Source organism: Panthera leo, chromosome C1 (genome assembly GCF_018350215.1).
Source record: "Panthera leo isolate Ple1 chromosome C1, P.leo_Ple1_pat1.1, whole genome shotgun sequence".
Classification (NCBI taxonomy): domain Eukaryota; kingdom Metazoa; phylum Chordata; class Mammalia; order Carnivora; family Felidae; genus Panthera; species Panthera leo.
In genome coordinates, this window is record NC_056686.1 from 62,337,407 (window position 1) to 62,347,256 (window position 9,850).

Consider the following 9,850-nt stretch of genomic DNA (forward strand, 5'->3'; position numbering starts at 1 on the left):
TATGTTTACAAGAAGAAAACAAATCAACTTTTTTTTTTTGTATTGTCTGGAAATAGTTCACTCTAGTGTGTATCTGTTAATTTATTTGTCATCAAAAGAGCACTTTGCCTAAAAAACAAAAGGACTGACAAGTGTGCAACATGTTTACAATCCTTTGTGAAATCGTAGTTTACCCTTAGTTTGTATCTGTAAGTTATTGTTATAAATATTACCTGTATTTTTTGTTATATACAACTTTATACTTTGAAGCTTGTATCTGTGAATTTTGCAACTGCAATTTATTTTGCCAATGTTTTCTGAATGAATTGAATAAAGCTTCTGTTGTAGCATGCCATGCAAACACATTATTGTGTTTGTGGTTGATGAATTATGGCTGTAAATAACACTATAGTTTAATAAGCCCACCCCTCCAAGTTTATTAAACATTTTCCATTCTTGTGAAAGTTTCAACCAATTTGTCCTTTCTTGTGTGTGCTTTCAACATTAAGTCGACGTTAGTCTCTTTCAAATATAACAACTCTTAATTTTAAAAAGTCATTTTGTTTTGAGCTGCGTTTTGAGTACATTTTAATAGGAAACTTATTTGTAGACGATTGCACTTACTCAACAAAAGAACACGTGAAAACATCTAATTTGGCAAATTATCCTTTTAAACTAGCTAATAAAATTAATGTGAAAGAAAAGGTAGAGCACTTTTCCAAATGATCTTTTTGGGTAACCCAAGTCAGAAATGAAATATGGGCCATGAGAATATATTTCTTCAGGGGTGAAAAAGGAGAACTAAAAGTATTTGGAGTTTATGAGCAATGTTTCTAGAGCAGACTCTTTACTTTTTCTTCCTAGTGAACACTCTTTAGGGATTGTGATTCTGAGAGCTGAAATCTAAACCCCAGGACTTTATCCTATGTAGCAGTGGACGCTTGTCTTGGAATTACAAAAGTAAGTGGTGCCACCCTCACTAATTTTTGGATTTAAAGAACTTAATCAGTACTCACTTCTTGTTTTTCATATACCAGTAAGGGAAAAAAAAGGTAATGGGATAAAAAACAATTCTTAAGAATCTTAAGTTTAAGTCTTTGTTTAACTTAGCAGATTCACATCTGGCTGAGGACTGGAAGTAATAGTGGAGTATTTGTAATTCTATTCTAGTAATCATAAATGCAACCAGAAAGCAATCACGTGGTTGTAAGTAACTCACTATCTGCCTCAAACCAGAAGTAACAAGCCTAAGTTTCACTATGGGAGAAAGGAGGAAAAAAAGCTTTGTTTTGTTTTGTTTTGTTTCGTTTTTAACCTGCTACTCCAGTTAGATTTTTTTTTTTTTTTTTTTTTTTTGGCCAAAAACGAAAAGTGTAGCCAATAGTCACTCTAACTGATTGTGTGAGATTGATACTAATCTCCATGGGTTTTTGTCTACCTGTCCCAGGCACGAAGTGGTGAGGTCAGCTTTACCTCTACCAGATGTTGAGACAAGCTCTTCTAGTCTAGCCAAGCTCTGCACTGTTAGCAGTTTATAGCATTTCCCAGCTGGATGTAACTGGCATCATTTAGCTTGGGAGGTGCTTGATTGTGAGTCTTTCTTTCTTTTTCTTTCTTTCTTTCTTTCTTTCTTTCTTTCTTTCTTTCTTTCTTTTTCTTCCTTCCTTCCTTCATTTCTCTCTCTTTCTTTCTCTCTCTCTCTCTCTCTCTCTCTCTCTCTCTCTCTCGTCATTTTCCTGTGCTTACCACCCTCTGACTGTTCAGAGTTTTTACAAACCATATCACTACACTTTTTAGTTCTGAAGATGAATGCCCAAAGTTGAAGTAAAACTTCCATAACAAAGAGGTTCAAAGCTGTCAAGGTGAATGAGATTTATATCCTGCACATAAAGCTGTTAATAATGAAATGAGATAGATAAGAATGCACTAAAACATTTACACATAATACAAACATACGACTGTGTTTTCATTTCTACTAGTGGAAATCAGAGATCCTAATTTTATAACATTAGCAAAGAATTGGAGTATTTCCGTATTAGTAATAGTGTAAGCATGTAGGCACAGTGCTTATTTGCTTGAAATTGGGGGTGGTCAAACAACTTTTGTGAGGATTGAAGGAAGATTTTTTATCATTGGATTAGCAAAGACCTGGGTAACATAATAGTTATCTTTTAGGGATTCAGAGATTCATAACCTATGAGAGAGTAAGTAAGAGATTAAGAGAGCATAACTTTTTGCTATGTAAATCAATTGAATCACCAATTCAGACATTGAAACTAAAGTCACATTAAGTGATTCTTATTAGTTGTACAAGGTGGCATTAACATTTAGCAGTACTTCTATATTATGCAAATGTCATTCTTAAAATCCCACATTATCTTAAATTAGAAGTACATTTGTTTTGAGTATCATAATAAACATTATTAGAATCATATGTGTTTTTAAAAATTGTAGGAACTTGAACACTGATAGCTTGTAGTATTTCTTGGTAAATTATGTATATAATTATTCTAGTAGCATTATGACACTGGATAGTATCTTGGGACTTTGTTATGACATTGAGGACTATACCTGTTAGTAAAAGAATTTTTTTTTTTTTTTATAATTAGAGGTCATTTGGATTGCAATACAGTAAGTACCAAAAGTATATCAGCCCAGGAAAAATTCTTATTGACCCCCCCTCCCCGCCATGGGAAGTAAGGAACTGAAATTAACACTATTTGATTTTTGCTCTTGTGAAATGCAACTAAATTTTTTAGAGAGATAAATGCATTTGATTTCAAAACAAGTTCAAGTACACAAGATAGTGTCTAATAAACATCTGCTTTGATTCAGTCACATAGTAAATGCTATTTTATAGCTTTCTCTTTCCCTTTAATATTATAATCATCTTTCTAAGTCAAATATTCACCTGCAGCATCATTTTAATATATAGCACTATATTGCTGGGATGAAACAAACTTACCAGATATATAGATTGTCTCTAATTGTTCATATAATGAACATATATAACATCATAAGTACTTTTAGTATGTTCTGAGTGCCTTAGATGTATTTTGTTAAATATTCATAGCCACATCATGAAGCAGGTTCTGTTATTATCAGCCTTATTTTATAAGTGTGGGAATTAAAAAGTAGTATGTCCAGTATCTCAGTAAGAAGTAACAAAGCCAGAATTTGAATCTAGCAGTTCAGTGATACTAGATACCACATTTTTTTTTCCTTAAGTTTATTTATTTTGGGAGAGAGCCCTTGAGTGCTCAGGAGAGAAGCAGAGAGAGAGAAGGAGAAAGAATCCCAAGCAGACTCCACACCATCAGCACAGAGCTGATGCAGGCAGGACTAGAATCCACAAACCATAAGATCATGACCTCAGCTAAAATCAGGAGTCAGACCTTTAACCTGCTGAGCCATTCAGGCGTCCCGTAGATACATTCTTAACTTCTGTACTTCAAGCACTATTTTAAATAATACCATGATGCACATGTCATAGCTACCTTTTTATTCACATCTATATTTCCCAAATATAAATTCTTAGAAGTGGAATGGATGTGTATATACAATTTAAAGTCTCTTGAAAGTCATTAATTGTCCCCACAATGCTGCACTAATTTACATCTCCACTAGCAGTGTTTGAGGTATTTTCCAAAGCACATGTCTCTCCAGCCTACCAGCGGAATTAATATCTTAATTATTTTTCCAATTTGGTAGTCAAAAAGATTTTTTACTGCTTGATATGGGATTTTAATTTACATTTCAGAAAACTAATTTCTTGCAAAAGGGGTAAAGTTAAACACAAGCCACCACTTTTGTTACCTTTCTTCCTTTAGTTATTCTACATTCATGGCTAAGTGAACATCCTTTAGGATTTGTTCTGCTCAGGTTTCATTCACTTGCAATCAAATATTTTTCTTTAGTACCTGGCACTTTTTATACCATCATGTTTTATTAGTTTTGTTGATGATTACATTGTCACCTTTATTTACATGGTCCCTCACATCTTTCTAATGCTTTTCTGTATATTATCATGTCCCCGTATGGGGGACCTGAAATTTAAGGAACATTGACGAATATAGTTAGACTTTTGGTTTTGATATGCAAGAGGTCTCAAGAGCATCATATTATTTCAATAAATCTGTGTAAAGACATCAGGAGAATAAATTCATAAGTTCTTCCCAGTTGCCTGGGTTTCATAAGGCACTCCAAAGAAGATAGACTTCCACAGGCCTAGAGGATGTGAATACCCCCCTGCAGGAACTGCTCTTCTCCCTTTCTCAGTTGTGTCCGTATTTACAGTACTTACCAAGGATCTGTAGCTGGTGGGAGCTGACGGCAGAGTTTAGAAGTGGAGTGTGTGTGTGTGTGTGTGTGTGTGTGTGTGTGTGTGTTGGGAATATCACAGCAAGAGAAACAGATGTTAAGAAATAAGGGCTAATGAGTCTTGGGAGGGACTTGCTTTCCATTGCTTTCCACTGTGTAATACAGTAAACACTAGACAAATAGTTAAGTGAATGAGGTTGAAAGGAGAATAATACTTGAGCATCCTAGGAAAACTTCAAATTCTAAAGGAGTTCTCCTTAATTTCTCTGAATATCCTTCCATCTTTCAGCAAATATATATACCTATGGCATTTTATATATTTACATGCCATCTAGTACATGAGATATAGGGCACCTGGATTTTAGCACATTCTGTGATGCCAATAAATATATAAAAAGGATCCACTTAACCTCCCTGGAAACCAGTTTCCTCAACAGTAGAAGGAAGATTTTTATGAGGCAAAAGTGACATGATGAATGAGAAACACATAGTAAAAACATGATCTATTAATTTAGGAGGGTGGGGGTAGTGGCAGAAGATGAGGCAAGCCCAGGCTGGATTGTTGGAGCATGAGAAGTCTGGCAAGCACGGCTCCTACCCCCGTCAACCCCAGGAGGACAGTGCCCTATCCATTTCTTTAAATAAAGTCAGAGGTGGAGTATCTATGCTGGTAATGAGTTCCATCTTCTCATATGAAGTTCTTCTCTTATCCCAACCTCAGCACAAATGGAAAACATCTATTGGTTTTCCACATAAACTCACTCCTTGATCTTAAAGAGTTTTTCAGACTAGTAGAGGTGTTACCTTCAATAATTTGGGTGTAGAAAATCTCTATATGATTTAGCTTACAGAGGTGATGTGAATGTTTGCCAAAATATGTTTTTTTTTTTTTCACCCAAAGGAGTTATGATGCTACATTTGAAAATGGAAACCATTGTTACAAATTCAATTTCAAAATATTTACTTCCCGGAACGAGGGTGAAGTCTCTAGAGAACCACTACTGGTTATTAGCTCACTTCTTTCAGATGCACTGGACTGAGTCTTCTACTTTGCCAGCATGGTTCTGAACCACAAAATTTCATCTTTGGTTGAAACTCCTCCAAGCGTGAGACCATGTGTAATTCTCCTAGTTCATCATTTATCTTTTAGAACATGGCCTGCTGCATTTCATGACAATTGTAAAAAAAACATGTCTTAGGAGTCTTGGTGGGCAAAACTAGCTTCACAGCCTCTTTAGCAGAGCCTGGCACTTGCAGGAGATCAGTAGTAGAAGGAAGGTGGTAGAGGGATCAAGAAAATTCTAACAAAGACATGACTCCCACCCTCTGACAGGGTTGCACTCCTGTTAGGATGGCAGAAGGGAGATTGTACTGAAACTAAGTGGAGATAGTCAGAGTCGGCAGGGAATTCATGGATTCTGATGAGCACACTGGGCTCACATGCGGCTGGAAACAAAGTGCCACGTACCAAAGAGGGCAGAGTCTGGGTAGTATTGAGCTGATTCAGGAGCAGGCAGGCCATTTGGCTCTAAGAGCAGATTTCTGGCCTCTGTGAAGCATGTGTTTATTCTGATCTGTCATGGACATGTGTGGAAACTGCATGGTGGTACCAGGGCTACAGAAGATGCATTACAGACAAAGTCAAAACTGAAAAGATTCTCAAGTCATATAGTCTGAAGTCCTGGTTTTGCCACACTCCATTGGTGTGACTCTGGGAAAATTATCGAATTGTGCCTTGGTTTTTTCATAAAAAGAAAAAAACAATAATAATAGCCCCATCCCCAAATGGTTGTTGTGAAGATGCAATACAATGCCTATAAAGTGCTTAGTGAGATGTCAGGGGCATAGCAAAGAGGGAAGATGCCACAAGCCTTCACACTAGCTTTCCTTCTCCTTTCCCCAACTCTCTTTTTCTGGCTAATAACTACTCATCTTCTAGGACTTACTCAGGCATCTGAGTTTCTGCTCAGACATCATCTCCAGGAAACCTTCCCTGGCTCTTCCCCACCCTCTGCCCCAACCCAGCGTGGACCAGTTGTTGCCTTTGTGTTCCCATCATTTCTTCAAAGGACAGCTCTATATTTCACCTTTTTTTTTTTTTTTTTTTTTTTTTTTATAATTTTCTTTTTTCAAGTTTGTCTTAAGACTAGACTTTGGGAAACATCAGAATGAGGATCGTTCATGTTAGGGTCTCTAGAACCTAGCAAAGGACACTGACCCAGCAGTTTCTTTACCAGGGCTGACAGCTTCATGCCAGCCTGAAGGCAAGCTCCTGGGGGCAGCCTTTCCCCTGCCTGCTTCTCAGCTTGGGCTGCCCCATAGCCCATGGAAGGTCTCCAACTTGGATGGACCTGTTTCTTGTTCTCTTCAGCTAAGCAAAACAGACAGTTGGGCCATTATCGAGTAATTCAGGCAAGAGAAGCAGCCAAAGCATATGTTTTTATCTGAGTTACTCAAATTGGCTGATTCCCCAGCCTGCAGTTACTAGGTAATTGCTCAATCTTCCACTTGGCTTTTGCTGTGTAAATGTGGCCACAGAGCCTTTTCATTTATTGAGTGGCTCCTCCCATCCTCTACCGAATACAGCTTAAAACATAAAATTTACCTTTCACCATGCCTATGGTAGCTGTTCAAGGCCACAGCTGACCTCACTCCAGTAATCTGTGTAGGCTGAAATGTTTGGATATGAGGTTGGTAATTGTCTTTTTTATCTGTGTTTTGGATAATCTGTCAACTCTCTTTTTGGTATGAAGAGAGAAGAGCCATGGACATACAGGATACATACACATGTGCACACACAAACACAAACAACTCAGTCATGTTACACATTGGAAACTTTCTATATCTTGGCCTCGGGTTCAGGAAATCCCTTTCTCAGTAACCTATGGCCATGGCTCACTCTAGTCAGGGAAAGATCACCAGGTTTGGTTTCAGATAGAGCCTTGTTCCAACCCCAGCCTAGTCCAACTTTATTACCTACGTGACCTTGGACATATCATTTACCAATTCATCACAGGCTGTTTGTTTTACCCTTAAAGTGTTTGTAGAATCTACCTACTTCCTTACATCTTTACCACTAACGGTGTAAACCATCATTTTTCATCAGGGCTATTAAATTAGCTACACAGTTATTTTCCTGGCTTCCACCTCTTCTCTAAAATATATTCACACAGATCTATTTAAAACCTAGGTTAGCATGTTTCTGCTCAAAACACTCCAGTGGCTTCCCTTCATATTCAGAAGAAAATCCAACATCCTCCATAACCTTGAAAGGCACTTATTACCAGGTGGCTGCCCCCAGCTCCAGCCTGTTATTTTTTACCTTGTCTCTTGCCCTTGTCCCCACTCACTCACTCCTCTGCTCTCTTGCTTTCAGCACACTGGCCTCCTGGGCTTCAGGCAAGTGGGCAGGATAAAATAAAATTTTCAAGATTTAGAAGAAGGCATCCAGTCTGCCACTTTCTGACTCTGTAACCCTGGGAAAGTTGCTTAAACTCATGGACCCTGTTTTCTTTTTTATAAATGAGCATACAATTATCCACACTGCAGGACTGCCATGAAGATTAAATAAATGAGAAAGGAAAGATAAAGCAGTTAGCCCAGTATCTGGCGTATTATCAGCCCTAAATCAGGAACTAGTGGCTACTAAGAGTAAGAGGTGACTGAAGCAGGGGAGAGGGGAGAGGGTTCTCTGAAGCAGGAAAGCAGCACTAGAGCTTTCCCTAAAACACTAAGAACAGAATAACACTCTCCCTTACAACCGGGTCTTCAATTTCAAGCCCAATTTCTGCTGAAGTTCAGCCTAAGCTTCTTCTTTTGATGTTGTTAGAAGAAATATTTACACTCCTAACTATCAGTTACCCATCTAAATGCACTGTTAATCTCCTCTGTGCAGCCACCCTCCCAGCCCACAACTCATTGGTCTAAAGGAAGCCAATCCCTCCAAGAATGTATTCCTCTGAAGCCTGATTGATCTTGATTGCCTTTCATGGCTCCTCTCCAAATTCTCTATATCACTCTTCAGCTCTGGGTCCTATTCAATACTGGCTTCACTAATGCTGAGGAGGAACTCCCAGTCTTTGCCAGAGAAATTGGCTCATATTTCAGGCTTCATGGGGCTTCCCTGGTTTCACTGCTACATGAACACTGGTAATCTGACACCTCTGCCAACTTCATTTTTGCTTTTTTCAGCAGATACCCTAGGGCCACACTTCTCCATTGCCAAAGGAGTGGCCAGTATTTGCCATTCAGACTCTTACCTTTGTGCTAACATGTATCCACCCTAGCCCAGTGTCTCATGCCTGCTGAATAATTTTCTCTATTGAACTGTAAATTCAAGACTTCAGTGCTCCTGGGTCAAGAATTTCTTTTGGACTGTGGAGTCTAAGAATAAGTGGATTTGAGACCAAGCATCTTCTACAGCACTTGGAGTTTTATTAAGCTAAATGAGCAAACAATATAAAGCTGTGTTTAGTAGCCCAGGGAATTTGGTAAGTGCTGTCCCTTTGGCCTAAATAATAACAGAGAATTACTCAATTGGCCAACGAACCAAGGAAAAATAAAAAACTTTCCTACGAACTACCTTGACTTTTTAAACTTCCCCAAATTGACCATGTTATGTAATCTTTCAAAGGACCTGTGGACATCAGGACTCAGAGAGTGCTTTTAAATCACTGAAACATAAGCCCCATCTATGTCTTTACAAACCAATAGCTAAAAAAGAGTAATATGTTTTAGATAGTGCTCTAATTCAGTGTTCCTCGAATTTTAAGGTACTCAAGAGTCATCTGGAGACCAGGGAGATGTTAGAAATGGTTATACCCAGAGATCCTGATTTGCCATATCTAGGATGGGGATCAGAAATCTCTGTCTCTCATATAAAAGCACCATGAGGTACCTGCAGCAAATGGTGAGAGATCCCACTTTTGAGAAACCCTGAGGCAGTAGGAGGAGATTTAAACAGCAGTTTTTTGATAAATGATTGTGTCCTGTGCAGGTGCTAATTCACACTCTTTGCCCTTATCAAGCTGCTGTTAACTTATCAAGGGTTTGTTGTAAGCTGGGGCTTACAGTACTTATGTTTACTCACAAAAATATCACAGTGTAAATTATTCTTATTCCCACTTTATAGATGATACAACTGGGGTTCAGGGTAGCCAAAATGTTCCTAGTAAGCTGGAATTTGAACCTAGGTCTTAGTTTTGTTTTGTTTTGTTTTGTTTTGTTTTGTTTCCACTACATATGTCACCGTGAAGGTTGAGAAAGAGTGAGACAGGTGGCCTGGGAGGGAACCAACCAAGGCACACTCAGAGCTAAATCATCCCTGGGGGTTCAAAAAATTATAATGAACATTGAGTCTGTTTTGTTTGTACCAAATATTCCTTTTGCTGATTTTTTTTAATTCCATGAAATCTTTGACCGAGATGCTATTTGGCATTACACAGTTGCCAAAATGTGAGTCAGTCCTCTGGATGACTGCTTGTTAGTACCCTACATCTACATATTTTCAAATATTCAGATGTTTTGGATAGTCACAGAGACACTGGCTTCA